The sequence below is a fragment of the Meleagris gallopavo genome, chromosome 13 (genome assembly GCF_905368555.1).
Source record: "Meleagris gallopavo chromosome 13, MGAL_WU_HG_1.1, whole genome shotgun sequence".
Classification (NCBI taxonomy): Eukaryota; Metazoa; Chordata; class Aves; order Galliformes; family Phasianidae; genus Meleagris; species Meleagris gallopavo.
The window spans coordinates 14,179,547-14,194,572 of NC_139416.1; the positions used below are offsets into that span (position 1 = coordinate 14,179,547).

At 42.3% G+C, this 15,026-nt stretch overlaps 1 long non-coding RNA gene across 6 annotated transcripts in view; it reads right to left on the bottom strand.

Annotated features, from left to right (window-relative positions):
- Window positions 1-15,026, bottom strand: part of LOC109369823 (uncharacterized) — a 340,039-nt gene that overhangs the window by 27,587 nt on the left and 297,426 nt on the right. For all 6 annotated transcript variants that reach the window (XR_014886106.1, XR_014886107.1, XR_014886109.1 and 3 more), the window contains 4 exons: window positions 10,699-10,842; window positions 8,691-8,778; window positions 5,513-5,752; window positions 531-621 (listed from right to left, as the gene is read on the bottom strand). This is a non-coding gene — a long non-coding RNA (uncharacterized LOC109369823). The remainder of the gene's footprint in view (window positions 1-530; window positions 622-5,512; window positions 5,753-8,690; window positions 8,779-10,698; window positions 10,843-15,026) is intronic.

Genomic DNA, 15,026 nt, shown 5'->3' on the forward strand with positions numbered 1-15,026 from the left:
TATGTGCAAAGCACTGGAGAAATTGCCATAATAATATCTCCAGAGCATACATGAATATTACAATGCTCCTTCTGCAGAGAGGAAAGTTAGTACGGGAGTAAAGCACATAACTCCAGGTCACAGCAGTGGAACAAAAAAGCCTGCTGGGAGTTCCTACCTCTTCCAGCTTAAGATCAAGTCTGCTTCTCCATTTTAGCTTGCTTTTCCAAATAATTAAAAACTTTCTGAAAACCCGCAAGAAGCACTAGTGAATATATTCCACACTTGTTTGTTCTAACAGTTGCCAGAAGGTCTTTCGGTCTCCTTGTCATTTTGCACTATACGACCTAAGTAACGCTGATATTTATTGCTCATTTTCATTTAGCTCTTTGAAGACCAATCCACTTAATGATCAGAAACCTCACACAATTTAGCAGATAACATCACTGCAGAGACTTGTTGGGAAGCTTTAATAAGTAAAATGAATACTAAGAGGTGGGCTGGGGTGATTGTTGTGTTTTAATGCTAGATGATAAGAATCAGAGTCATACCTGCTCATTCTTGCTCGGCGATTACAAACACGCAGCATTTCAAGTGGACACAAATTTCAGGCGATGTTGTTCCAGTGACTACCTCCAACACCTGTAAGACAGGCATTATGGTAATGATGCCTGCCCTTGCTGTCACTTGTACTCATTCACATGGTTTCTCACGCAGCAGGCGAATCCTGTTACCTCTGACCCGCAGGTGGGAAATGCACCATGGCCCAGTCCCAGCATCCCTCCTCCAGTCTTTCCACTGCTGGGATCAGACCACTTTTGAGCTGGAAAACGCACAGGTAGGCTACAGGGGGCTGGCACAGGCCTATGAGAGTGTGAATCACAGAATGGCATGGGTTGTAAGGGACCTTGAAGATCATCTAGCTCCAAGCCCCTGCTGTGGGCAGAATGTAAAGTGCTTGCAGTGTTAGAGCGCATCCAGAGGAGGGCCAAAAAATGCTTCAAGAGATGGGACACCTCTCCAGCAGGGACGGGCTGAGAGAGCTGGGGCTGTTCAATATGGAGAACAGAAGGCTCTGGGGAGAACTGAGAGCGGCTCTTCAGTACTTAAAGGTGGCTGTCAGGAAGAAAGGGACAGACTCTTCAGCAGGGCCTGTTGTGACAGGACAAGGGGAAATGGTTTCAAACTAAAAGAGAGGAGATTTAGACCGGATATTAGGAAGAATTTTTTTACAATAAAATTGATGAGGCACTGGCACAGGTTGCCCAGAGAGGTGGTAGAAGCCCCGTCCCAGGAGACATCCAAGGTCAAGTTGGATGGGCTCTGAGCAGCCTAATGGAGCTGTGGGTGTCCCTGTTCACTGCAGAAGAGTTGGACTAGATGGCCTTTAACAGTCTCTTCCAGCTCAAGTGATTCCGTGATTCTATACTGCCCAGATGCTAAATTTCTAGGTACAGAGAACTCCTACAGCATGAGATCTCCATCATGGCAATGGTAAAGCTGCCAATGCCTCTCGCTGCAGTATTCCAGATAATAGAGCAGATTAAGGGAGCATCATGGGGTGTCAAAGGGAAAACAGAATATTGCCAGTACACACAGGCAGAGAAACTCAGTGACTTGTTCAAGGTCACACAGGAAATCTGCAGGGGAACAAAGAGGAGAATCTGGTTCTTCCTAGTTCATGCCCCAACAGCTGGCCCCAGCTCAGTGACACATGGAAATGTGCCTTTAGTCCCACTGCAAAATACTTCAAATTGCAAACTTCCTATTGTCCTCTGAGAGTGTTTTATTTGTGGAAACTTTTAAAAAAACAGTCATTCTATAATGGCTATGGAAAGTTGTTTTCTTGTAAAATTGTAAATAAAGCAGTACTTATATTATTGTTATAATCTTTCTGGTCCTCAGTGACAGGGTGACCCCCGTTGGTGTACGGAAATGGAGCAATTCATGAGTAATGGACCATTTCCTGACATGCATATGCTGCAGCCCATCTTTTGTTCTCGGATCTTCAGGGACTATCTCTTATCATAGGTCTTTCCCCCCATGGAGAAATGCTTGGTGATTGCTTTAGGTAACACAGCAGTGGGTAATTGTCAAAGCCAACTTAAATTAAAGAATCTTTTCAGCAGTTCTGAGTATGCCGTTAGTGGACAACTCCAGGGGTAAATGATTTAACTCACTTTCAAAGAGCTTTAAGCTTAGAAATGTTTGGGTTTCAGACCTCTCTCACAAATAGGGACCACCACCTTGTTGTCACGAGCACCGAAGTTCCCATTGGAAACCACGGGGCTCTGTTTTATGATCAGTGGTCCTTGTAGGAAAAACCACTTTGAGGACTGAATTAATGACCTAACAGAGAAGGCCAAACCCTTGCTGTTGCCTTATGTCTCAGGGGATGTCCACCTTTCCTACACAAACAGATGGCACTGCAACAACAAGTCTCTGTGCACGAGGTTTTGTGGATGCACAGTTCACAGCAAGCATAAAACAGTAAAACCAGACCGAAAACTTTCATTACCCAGCGATGCAACTCACAACAGCAGGGTTAAATCTGTTTCTATTTAGACAATATCTGGAACAGCTTTTATTATACAGCCTGTAAAGCACTGCCTGTGCATGGGTGGAAAGTACATTGTCTCCTTAAATAAAGAACTGGGGCAGGATTGTTTGGCACTTTTTTTTTTCTTCTTGTTTTCACTTTAACCATAAACACAAAGTAACCATTTCTCCATAACATTGAACTCTTTGTGGCCTTCCTAGAAACAATAAAAGTACCCAAAAATAAACAACTACTTAGAATAAATATTAACTCAGAAACCTTTAAAATATGAAGAAAGCTGTCTCCTCAATATCATCTCTTCCCTGATAATGCAAAAGCCACCCCATGGGGTTTAATACCCAGGGATTTCAAGGCTTCAGGGTGTCTTATGATGCTCACTCCCCGCAGGCTGAATGCCAGGCTTTGTGACTGGCTCTGTCTTGAAAGACAGAGTCCTAATCACTTTCAACTTCTCTAATTCTTCGCATTCCTTCCTAGCAAAATAACTGCCTGCCTCATAATGGTAGAAACATTTGGAGACTAAAAGAAACAAACATAAAATAATCAATTTTCAAGGTCCACTTGCAGACGGAAGGACTGTTTATGAAACATTTACTGTTGAGTTGCAGGAGAAAATCTTGTCTTAACAGAAAAAGGGGAAGCATGAAAATACTAGAGAGATTTTTTGTGAGTGGGTGGGTATGGGCATTAAAAATCTCCTGCTCCACAACTCAGATGATTGGCTCTTCCAGCAAGTAGATGCTATCCACATGTTACCCAAGGAAACGCGCATTTTAAGCTCTGCAGAGAGAGGAACAAGGGCTACACAAAGCAGAATGGGTTTGCTGATCCCCAGGCTGTGGGTTCAGCTTGTAAAACATCCCGAGCTTCAGCCTGGCCAGACCAAGCAGTGACCACAGCACGGCTCTGGCAGCAGAGTTCACCCCTCCTAACAACTGTTTCTCTCGGACAGGTTCTAGTTGCTGAAACAAAGCCTCCTGCTGGGTTCTGACTCATCATTTCTGCAGATTTCCCATTAATAGAGAACAAGAGACTGATCTTCCAAGCCAGGGTCCCCTCCGGGTTTCCCCGCTTTTGACACCACGCACACAAGAGTTCTTGGAGCAGTGGTACCCGTCACAAAGGACAGCCACAAGATGGAAATACTTCTGGTTAAAGTCTTATCACTTCAGCAGCACTGACCACGCTTCTGATCATAGCCTGTCATCTATCTCCAAGCACTGCCTCCCGCCCATCAGCTCAGAAGTTTGGTATTTTGATAGCCTTATCACTTCTTGGATCTGGATTTGATCTTTATCTTCTGTGGTAACATTCTAAGAATTAGAGAAGGAAAAAAAAAAAAAAAAAGAAGAGCTTTTATTGGCTTAATTTAGAAGTAAGACTTGCTTTTCAATTCCAGTTAAATAATTCATTTAAATCTTGCCAAAGATGCTGGAAAACTAATGTGTACAGATGAGAAGCAACCTTTCTAAAAATATGAATGGAAAACATCCAGTCTTTCCTGTTATGTTTATAGTTTTCCCTTACAGCATAGCATTAAAATTACAAGCTCTCATGTGGTATAATTTGGTTACATCCCCTACAGACACAGGAAAGTAGTCCTGAAGGAACTCTACCCCAGTGAGAACTGAAGGCGCTGAGTACATCACTCAGGAACATCTCTTTTTTGATTGTCAGTGAGTGGGAATACTGGTTTCTTGCCTAGACCTCCCCAAAACTCCCTTCCCATATGTGTGAAGATGGAGCTAGATGGGGTAGCCCAGCTCACAGGTCTCTCTTACAAAGATCCATTTGTCTAGGCTTTGAGGTCTGTTACCTTTACCCACACTGAGTTCTAAGAGCAAAAGGTAACTGTGTCCAACTAATGATGAGGTGAGAGGAGGTCCCAAATACAGGTAGCACATCCATGAGCGACAAAGACCAGAACTCACCTTCACGTGTGGAGATGTCTCTTACCATTTCCAACCCAACGAGCAAAAGTTTTCAAAAGCACTCAGTAGTGGCCTAATGCTGTTCCCCCTAGGGCTAATGCCAAAACCAGTGATGTTTGCTCAGCCTTGAGGGCTCTGGAAAGCCTGATCTGCTGATGGGGAACTGCTGAAAACCTACCTGCTTTGGGCATCTTCCCTATTCATGCTCAGCTCCCTGCTATCCCTCAGTTTGTAAGACCAGAACTACACTGTTCTTACCCCACTCTCTGTGGGCAACAATCAATTCTTGATGTGCAGCAAGAGTTCATGGTAAATGCATTAAACTTCTTAGATCTGTAAATAAGTGTACAAGCCATATTAGACCCTGATATAATGCAACAGATAAGTTCAGTGATTAACTTTTAACATACAAACAATGCCACTGAAGTCATTTTAACAAAATTATGTATCTCCCTTCATTTTGTATGCTTAACGTTAAGCTCATAGTTAAGTGCCTGACTAATTAATTCTCTCTCTATGTACTTTAACTCAGGCTTGTTTGGGGCCACTCAGTGCCATCTTACACAGATAAACAACAGTACAGCTTCTCTAAAACAATAGGCTGAAACCTGTTTGCATGCACTGAGACTCTAATGGTGCCTGTTTTCCCACGAAATATGACCTTCAACTTCTCTCACTACGTTTATGGACAGTTTATCACTCAAGAAGCTGAACCTGCCTTTCTCAAGATATCACAGTTTCTGGATTTCGTCTCAGTGCTGGCAGGATATGGGTTGTATTACCAAGCCCTCCATGCAGAGGATTCCCAGTGCAGTAACATAGATTTCAATGGGTTACACTACCTCAGTGGAGAGAATTTATTCAATCTACAACATTCTTCTAGTTAATGGTGCTGTAAAGTCACTTCATATACACAACTATAATAAGAACTGGTTTCTAACTAACACACTTTTCAAACCACCTCTAATAGGGAATTTACATAAGTACCAGCAAGAACTAGTTTATGGCTTTCATTGCTCAGGCAAGGGAGTAAGAATCTTACCTATAGCCAGAAACAAGTCCCCCACTCCTGATACGCTTGTGGATGGATGAACCAGGTCCTGTGTGCAGGGATAAGTCCCAGCCCCGTCACCTGGCTCAGTGTTATAGATGAACTGATGCAGATGAGCTGCAGACCCATTCCCCTTGCTGAAGAGAAGAAATGCAATCCATGCTGTGATTCCTCTTGCTGCAGGAAAGTATGTATAAAGGCACAAGCAATCCTTTGTAGTCAAAGAATCAGCTGAAAAAATCCAATAATTAGCCAAAGAAGTTAATTGCTGATATTTTGTTAAATAAAAAGAAAACAAAATGCTTTAATGATCTGTGTTGCATGCTGCTCTAAATGTATATTCAAATAAAGCGCGTATCTTATTGAACACATCCAATTCTGGGCTTCCCAGATTCAATATAAATGATTAGACCTGTCTCTCTTTAGACAAATTATCAGTAAGGAAAGCCTTAGAAATATTTTCTTGTGAAATACAGTGCTATTTCTTTAAATAAAGGGCTCTGGCAGTTCTGTGAGGCAGTTAGCTTAGCACCATTAATACAGAATACAGTCTATCAGCATTTAGTGAACTCTCTGTGACCCTGGTGGAAAGTAACTACTTTAGCTTACACTTATGAAAAATATTATTAAAAAATGCTTTTGAAATGTAAGCATCATTCATAGTCAGTGTTAAACCAGAGTTACGCTGCCGGCTCCATCAGGCATTTCACCAAAGATGGGAACCACTTGTCTTCTCCAGGGGATGCAGAGGGACTCTGGGAGCAGGAAAGGAGAGTTTCTCAAAGTATCCTGCTCCTCTCCCGCCACATGCACTCACAGGTTGCTCTTTTATTTGCTACATACTTCCTTCAGCAGAAACCTCTCTGAAATGGCCTACACATTCAGTTTTGAAGTTCACCTGCTTTGCAACAGAGCAACAAGTATGTGTTATGCATGAGTATGTCCTGATGTGCCAAGACATGGCCTTCAAGGGTCACAGCTCCTCCCTTGCAGAAGGGCATCCTGGTCAGGAAGGATCTCAGGGAGGAAGTCCAGGGCCGTGTCTGCTCTTCCTGCCTTGCAGAGGAGGAAATTTTAATACTTCTCTGCCAACAAAAGGCAGTAAATGGCTTCCTTTGGTCACCCACACACACACCCTCACTGTCCTCAGGATCACACCTGCATGCCATGGCTGTTCACCAAGTAGTACACAAGGTCACAGAATAAAACAAGCCCTTGGAGAAACCACCTGAGACAGGGACTTTTGGACATGGTGTTGCTATCTAGGCCCACATGCATAACACTGCAGGTGTCCAGCTGAGATGCAGTCACTTGGCCATTTGTTACCTGGAGCTCCACATAAAGCCAATGGGTCAGGCCCTCACAGAGAACAAATGCACTTCTCTGAGGTATCTCTGGGAGCATCTACCTCTCAACTGAATGCATAAGGGCACCTATGTGCCTAATTTAGCCTCTTAATTCAGACATCTCCATTATGCCGACCTTAGTCCAAGCTTTAGCAGTTGCAAACTGAAATCAGGAAGCTCCTGCAATCTCCTTATTTGTGTAACATTCAGGAAAGACATCTGGTGACAGGAGCTGAGCCCTCAACCTGCAGCATCAGTGCTTCTGTGGATAAGCACACAGGGACCGCCTGTCTGAGCCCTCTGTGTCAGAAATATGGGTTTTCTGCATTTGGAAGAGGGCCACCATTGGAAGCTGAACCCAGCCAGACCAGTTAGTAACATTCTCACGATAAACAGAGCTGTTCATTGCTTGGGCCACTGGCTGATTATAATAGCTATGAAATTACCCAATTTAGTTCACCACGTCAATAAAATTTATACAAAAATACCACCAGAATCTTGGCTAACATATGTATAACTGTACGAAAGTTACCCAAGCCAATGTGACAACCATTTAAGAGGACTAACCTCTGTCATACGGTTTTCATTTTATGTGTATGCTATACAAACACAACCACCACAAATATGCGTTACAGGCTGCCTGGGACTCACTACCGAGGTGAATTAGCGCTGCAGTCTGACCTGTTGAAAAGCTTAACCTTTAACCTCCTGGGCAATGGTGGTTGCAATTTGCAAGCCATTCTTGTGTTGAGTGGCTGAAAACATACTTATTTACTTGTGTAAAGCTATAAATGAAATGGGTTGGGTGAGCTCAGCTTACTTCCCAGTTCACAGATCACGTCGCAAAACGCTACCACATGTTCAGCAAGTAATTCAGCATGAGGACTGAACGCTACCGCACTGTGACCCAAATTCACTCTTCAGAGAGAGAAGAGTTTCTTCTCATCTGGAGTGAACAGGAGAGAATTCTGAGTGACTTCCTTTTTAAGTAACTTCCCACTAAGCTTCCAAGAAAAAAGAAATTTGAAGAGGTTGTTTGAAAATAAATCATTTTCAATAAATTCTCTCCATATCCGTGCTGATACGCTTCTCATTAGAAGTGTATGTTTCTTCTTGCTGCCCACTGGTGGGTCTCAGCTCTGACCTGGCTGCATTACCCACGTAAGGTGAAACATTCAGACATTTCTCCATTTCATCTGCGAAGGCTGCCAGTGGTGCTGCTTAGGATGAACTGCAGAGAGGTAGTTGGGAGGTGGACGGAAATACCATTTTCCACTCTCAGGTTTTGCAAGGTTTATCACTTATCAGTTTTTTGAAAGATGCATCATTTCAGGATGTGAAGCTCTCCCTGCTGGAACTGCTCTTGTCTATCAAATGAAGCCAAATCAGGAGATAACCCAGGTTTAGCAAACTGGATGTTTTGTAATGTAGATAGTAGGATAATAACTATTTCTAGATCAAAGTCGGTGACTAGGCGTTGCTCTTGGCTTGTTGGCTTTTCTGTCTGACTGCATAACCACAGGTAGGCTTGAGTTGCAAAAGTCAGATCAGAATGCAAACTCCATAATTTGAGAACTATTTAGTTGCAGAGACCTTGTATGGTTCATGCAGAAGTGAGACAGGAATACGAATGCTCAGAACCAGGGCTGTGCACGAACTACAGCCAGCCTGATCATGTGCTGCAGTCCTGGCCCACCTTCAGCCCCAGTGCAGGTAAATTGCACCACACAGTTTTCTGAACAGATTAAATCCACTTTTTCTTTCTCTCTGTATTTGCACTTATATGTTGAAACAGATCGAAAACATTAACCTTTCATACCTACCATAAAATTCTTCCATTAAAGCAGATACTTCTGATCTTTGTTGTCTGATATTTCAGGTCTTGTTTGAATACTTCTCTTCTTTAAGGCCCTACAGTAAAAGAAAGAAGAGTGCCTCTGTGAAGACATAGACAAAAAGGTTTATTTCTCTCCTACTTCAAAAGATTTATGTTATCCAGAAAAAGCTCAAAAGCCCTGGATGAGTCAGGAAGGTTTAGGGAGGGATGCGAGGGAACAGCACACTATATATATTGCTGATTTCCCCTGCTTTCATATACATACCATAGGCAGCTGTAGCCCTACAAGTTTTAGGTTAAAATATGACACCAGCCCTGGGATATATCAAGGAATATGGAAAGATGACACAATAAACAACAGGGATAGAAAAGGACAGAGCAGAATATGGGTGTACAGACTTCACTTACTTCAGCTGTAGGCATAAAGGAGTTCACAGCTGATGCTGGTGCTGAGATTTCTCTTGGTAGTGACAATGAAAAATAACAGCAATAAAAATAACACCATCATTCCAGGATGTATGACAACCTACTTTCCAGATATTGGTGAAAATTGCAAGACTTGTTTTGTTTTGTTTTTTTAAATAAGAAATTTGAATGAAAAATTTCTGGTCTAAAACTGCATTTTGAAAAAAAAGTCACCTTGGATGGGATCCATGCCACACTCTTCCACTATATTTAAAAGCTGGTTTCAGAGGTGAATATCAGCATGTGAAACAGCATTACTATTAATGCTAAGGTCATATTTGTTGATTATGAAGAAAGCAGCAGATTCCCTTTGAAGAGAGGAACCAGTATTCCCCATTGGCTGGGAGCTTGCTGCGATAGCTCTGCAGTCAGAGGCTGGCAATAATTACACCTTGGGTTTTGCGGTCATTTTGGATTGGTGTGAACATGATAAATGACATGTTTTAATTTGAACTATTGCTCAGCAGGCCTGTTCAGGTAGGCAGTAATTCACTCAAGCAGGCAATAAACCTGAACAGGCAATAGCCCACACTTTGAAGTATGCCAGCAAACTCTTTAGCAACAAAATAAATATGTACATGAACTTCCGCCATAAATTGTCTTTAGTGAGGCAGACCTAGTAAGGGTTTCAGAGCTGGCTTTTCAGGTACTCGTGAGGAGCAGAATGAGTCAGTGGGCAGATCCTACTACTGCATTAATTCTTTGAAGCTGGACTAACGAACTGGTCCAATGTTAGGAGGAGTCTTCTGCTCATCAGAAGCAGAGTGACTAAGCTGGTAGGGCAGTTTTTTCCTTTTACTAACATCAGTAAATTGCCTCCTGTGAAACAACTTATAAGTGATTCTGTTCCTTTGCAGCCTACCAAACTGCAAAAAGGCAGCAGCAGTGAGCAGAGAAGGCTTGCTACAACTCTGAAGAAATACTAGAGGGTCCAAGCAGATCCAACACTCAGTTCTCAGGACACCTGCTGGCAAAGACATGTTTGCACAATTCTTTTCTTTACAGTTTTGATTTAACTGTTTTCAAATCAGGCCACATGGCAGACATTACATCACTTCTATACTGCCAATGCAACGTTTTCAATCTTTAGGCAAACACATGCATTGTTGCAGTTGCTTAAACTAAGAATTTCATGAAAACGTCTCCAGACTTGCTGGTAATATGTTTCTGTCTCTGTGGGATGCAGTTGTAAAGGAAAGCAAAAGTGACTTGATTTCTTTTGGCTGCCACAAGCTCTTATTTTCTTCTATGAGGAACTAGATTGCTGTCACTGATTACCCTAACAGGCCTGAGGTTGGTCTACGTGAAGCTTTTCCACCTTCTGTTTATATGAACAAGGGAAAGAATTTAAAGTCAGAAGAAAAAACAGCAACAGGTTAAATGGAAAGAGACAGTCTGTCATCAGCAGGAGATGGCTGTGAGTCCCCATTGTTCTGCTGCCCAGCTGTGCTCTTGTTCCAGATACCTCTAGGTGAGATATTCTGAGATACTTCAGCATCTGAGGCTGTCTCTGGTGCAGGATTCCCCACCTGTTTGCAGACATTCTCCGTCAAATCATCCTGGACACCAGAGCAGTACGTGCCACCATCCTATGGCTGTTGGGAGGAACTTCTTTATGGTGATTCACCACGCTGGGCACAATGATCTTTGCCTCCCCAGTGGTGACCATTCGCCTTTAGAAAGAAAAAGAAAATGAATTTCCATGCTGGGCTTTGAATCCAGATTTACATTCTTTCCCTGCGGGAAGTTGCCCAGCTCTGTCACTCTGTTTTGATCCATCGCAGAAGTAAGATCCAACAGCTTCCTTCCAATGGGAACCTGGACCTGAAAGCCTTCCTTCTCCCTTCCCACACCATCTGGGAGCTAGGATTTTCCATCTTTTGTTAAAATAGTTACTTACAAAAGGAGGAAAGGGTTGAGGGCAGTTCACTGCGTTTATTTCACTTGGTATGTGTTTGCCTTTGCTTTAACACAGGCTTGTTTTCATGCCAAATGACAGTTCTATTTGTTCCCCCACCCCCTTTTTTTGTGTAGCTTATGTAGAACATCTGGTTTTAAAAGTGTCGCAATTTCTAAACATATTCTAACGCTCTTGGGATCAGAATATCAACAACTGTCTATTGCGGTAAACCGCATGTCTGGAAAACATTCCTGCAAACTGAGTTCTTAAATAAACATAAAGCATCTATAACACATAATGCAAAGCAACATTCACTCATAAACTCAATATTTAGACCAGATGAGGTGCAAAATATGGTTTCTCTGGACTGAGCCACCACAATTTACAGTAACATCGATGGGCTTTCCGTTGTATACAAGAGAGGGCAGAGGTGTGGCATGCAGATTGCAGCCTTCCTTTAAGAGCTCGTTCTGCATTTAAGTCCCATCCTTAGGGGTTCGCTTCAGTTAGAGAAGGAAGACCAGGGCGACATTCTCCCAAAAATTTCTATGGTTATTAGAAAGTAGGAATCTAAAAAGGAACGGCAAAGGACTGACACATTAGAAATACCTATATCTGATAAGCCTGCTGATCTTGTGTAATATCTGCATCTATGCTAATTATCTGCATGCATGTGTCTGAAATTCAGAGGCAATTCAGAGATAGCTTAAAGATTAAATAAACTGAATAAGATGGTGAAAGGAAAATTGCAGTAAATTGGTCTGAGTGGGAAGCTTTTGTTATTTTCAATCATTATTATTATTTATAGGGTGTGGAAAGTGGAACCATAAGCAACTTTATAGAGATATGCAGTCATACTTTAAAAAAAAAGGTTTCACTTTGAAACTCCTCTCCACACTGGTTTCAGAAGCTCTACTTGTAATGAGGAATAGTACCAAAGCGAATAATCACTTCAAACCACTTTTTAGTATATTGGTGGCTGATGAAGTTTGTTGCCTAGAAATGGAAATGCTGAAAACTCATTAAACAATTGCTACATGCTATAAATATCTTTCGATTATTTTTACAGATTGCTATTTCTTATAAATATTACCTTCCTCTCCCTAAAAAAAAAATAATCCAAATGCCTTTCTCCGATTAACCCTTTAAGAATTTCCACTCTAAAGTTTATGTAAATATTTCTTATGAGGAAAAAAGATGAACATGTACACTCAGGCTGATATAACTACATCTAAAGGCTACTGAGAAGTCTATTGAATCCAGCTCTTTTGGCATCTCAGAGTTAAGGTTTATCAAGAGAAAACTGAAAAATTAAGACAGGCCTTATCATTTCATTCCCTAATATTAAAAAGGGCTGGATCATTTTTTTTGGTGATTAACATCTGTAGTTATGTAAGGTAAGATAAGGGTATTAGAACATCTTGCTTCCCTGTATAAAGAAGATCATCTGAACAGTATGGAAATGAGGGCCTCCACCCTAATACCCCATTATGCAACTGAATAGATGTTTTGGCCCCAATCCTGCACATATTAGGATGAAGATACCCCCCCAGCATGTAGAGATACATACCATACACTGGACCTAAGGGACTGTTGGCGCACAGATTATGATAGCTTTGAAGACTGAAGATTGCTCTGAGATGGGTGAAATTTTAGGTATCACAAGGATAAACGTTCAATATTTTTCACTTCTTCCATAACAAACTCAAAATTTTGCACCACTGGTGTGGGTTACTGGACTGACCCAGTGTAACTGGAACTGATTTTCCATAGATGCCCAAACTGATTTTCCATAGATGCCCAAACAAATGGTTTCTAGAAAGCAGGCCCGTTTTTAGTTTACTGGAAGCAAACAAACTTTTAACAAATCAACTGGAGTGAAAGGGACTGAGCATTCAGCTGAACATATTTCAAGCTTGAAACAACTGGGCTCTAATGCAAAGCAGATTTGTGCCAACCTGAAGGGACTTGGCCATCATGGCACTCCCTTGGGATTCGTGCTGTGACAACCCAACGGCTCGGCGCCTTGCTTCTGTGAGTGACACTACACGACATGCACTGCCCACAATTGCTATTAGTAGGCTGGTGTCACCCCTACAAAACAACTGCTTTTTGCCAAGTCTAATCACTATACCATACACTTGAGCTTCTTGAATGAGGGGCTCTCATTCAAGCATGTAGTTTATTCAAAAACACATGCTGCATTCATTACAGCTGAATATTAACGAACACCTTGAATTCTTGGACCACTACTGGTATCAGGTCTCTTGGCTGCAGCTAGGTCAGAATGCCTTATGGGAAGTTTGATGCCCAGCCAGGGCTCAGATTACAAAGCATACACAGCTTTTTTTCAATATATTGAAGAATCCACTGAATGTTACGTATCATCAAAGTACTTCCTAAACACATGTGGTTCTCCAAAATGTTTATGTTGGGATTGCAATGACTCTGGAAAAATCCAGCTTTCCTTTTCCAGAAGCTACAAAACAGCAATTACTCTATTGAGGGCTGTTTTAAAGACATAACCGTTCCATAATACGTGTGTGTGTATTATTTTGGGAGGAAGGGAGGAGAGAATCTTGACAGTTTTGATAAAAGCTCAAAAGAAAATATAAAAAATAAGCTCACACAAAGGACAGTTTAGAGCTTAGGCTGTATTGCATCCTCCTGTTCACTCTAAGTTTGAGGCAATCACTGGTGTATTGCTACACAATCATAACTACTAGCATTTTCCAGGAATCTGATCTATCTGTAGGTTTGTATGGCCTCTGTTGTTTGAAGACTTGACAACTTTGCAAATTCTTGTGTCTCTTCACACAGCTTTTCTGTGGAGCACAAGAAAACTTTTTTTTGTATTTTCAAGGCTGTCAAACTATCACAAAAGTAAATAAAGGCAGAGAGGAAGCCTGTGGTTGTTAAGAGTGGAAAACAGATCACCTGAACACGGGTTCCATGCCTTACCTCTGAGATCGCCCTTGCTCTGCACACACAGTGAACCCCCATCTTATTGAGACTCATTACATTAACATATTTCTCAAAGCTGCATCCAATATAATATCACATTTCTCCAAATACCCTGTTTCTTCAAAGTATGTCTTTGGCATCTTCTGTTGAGTAAGCTAGAAATAAATGTTTCTGTTATTATTCCTAAAGGTGTAATATTATTTACAGTAAAGGGTCATGAACACAGACTTCTCCCACAGCCTGGAGCCAGCATTCTCTCCAGTTTCTGTTCCACCCTATTGCAATCTATTTCCCTGACCTCAAGGATTACCTCGTGGCCTCTGCAAAGTCACTGCCTGGCCCACCGGAGAGCAGCCGTAACCTGCTGAGCAAACGGAGAGCACTTAAGTGTGACACTGCTCACAGACAGCACCTGTGCGTGACCCAAATGTTTGCCCACATGTCAGCTCTGCGGTGGGAAGTCTCTCACCCAACTGCTCTTGCGGAGATTGTCCCGCTATGTTCTGCCCCTGAAAGGCTCCATCTGGAGTACTGCGTCCAGGCCTGGGGCCCCCAGGACAGGAAGGATGCAAAGCTATTGGAGTGGTTCCAGAGGAGGGTCATGAGGATGACCAGAGGGCTGGAGCTGAGCTTGTTCAGCCTAGAGAAGATAAGGCTCCAGGGAGACCTCACTGCAACCTTCCAGTACTTGAAGGGAGCATATAAACAGGAGGGGGACAGGCTTTTTACATAGCTTGATAGTAACAGGACAAGGGAAAATGGCTTTAAACTAAAAGAAGGGAGATTCAGGTTCAACATTAAGAAGAAATTCTTTACTCAGAGGGTGGTGAGGCCGTGGCACTCTGGCACTCTGCCCTGAGCAGCCTCTTCTGGTGGGTGGCAACCAGCCCACAGGGGTTAGAATAGGTAATCTTTAAGGTCTCTTCCAATCTAAACCATTCTATGATTCACCCAAATCCCTGGTGTGAGCTCAGCCTGCATTTAAAGGAAGCC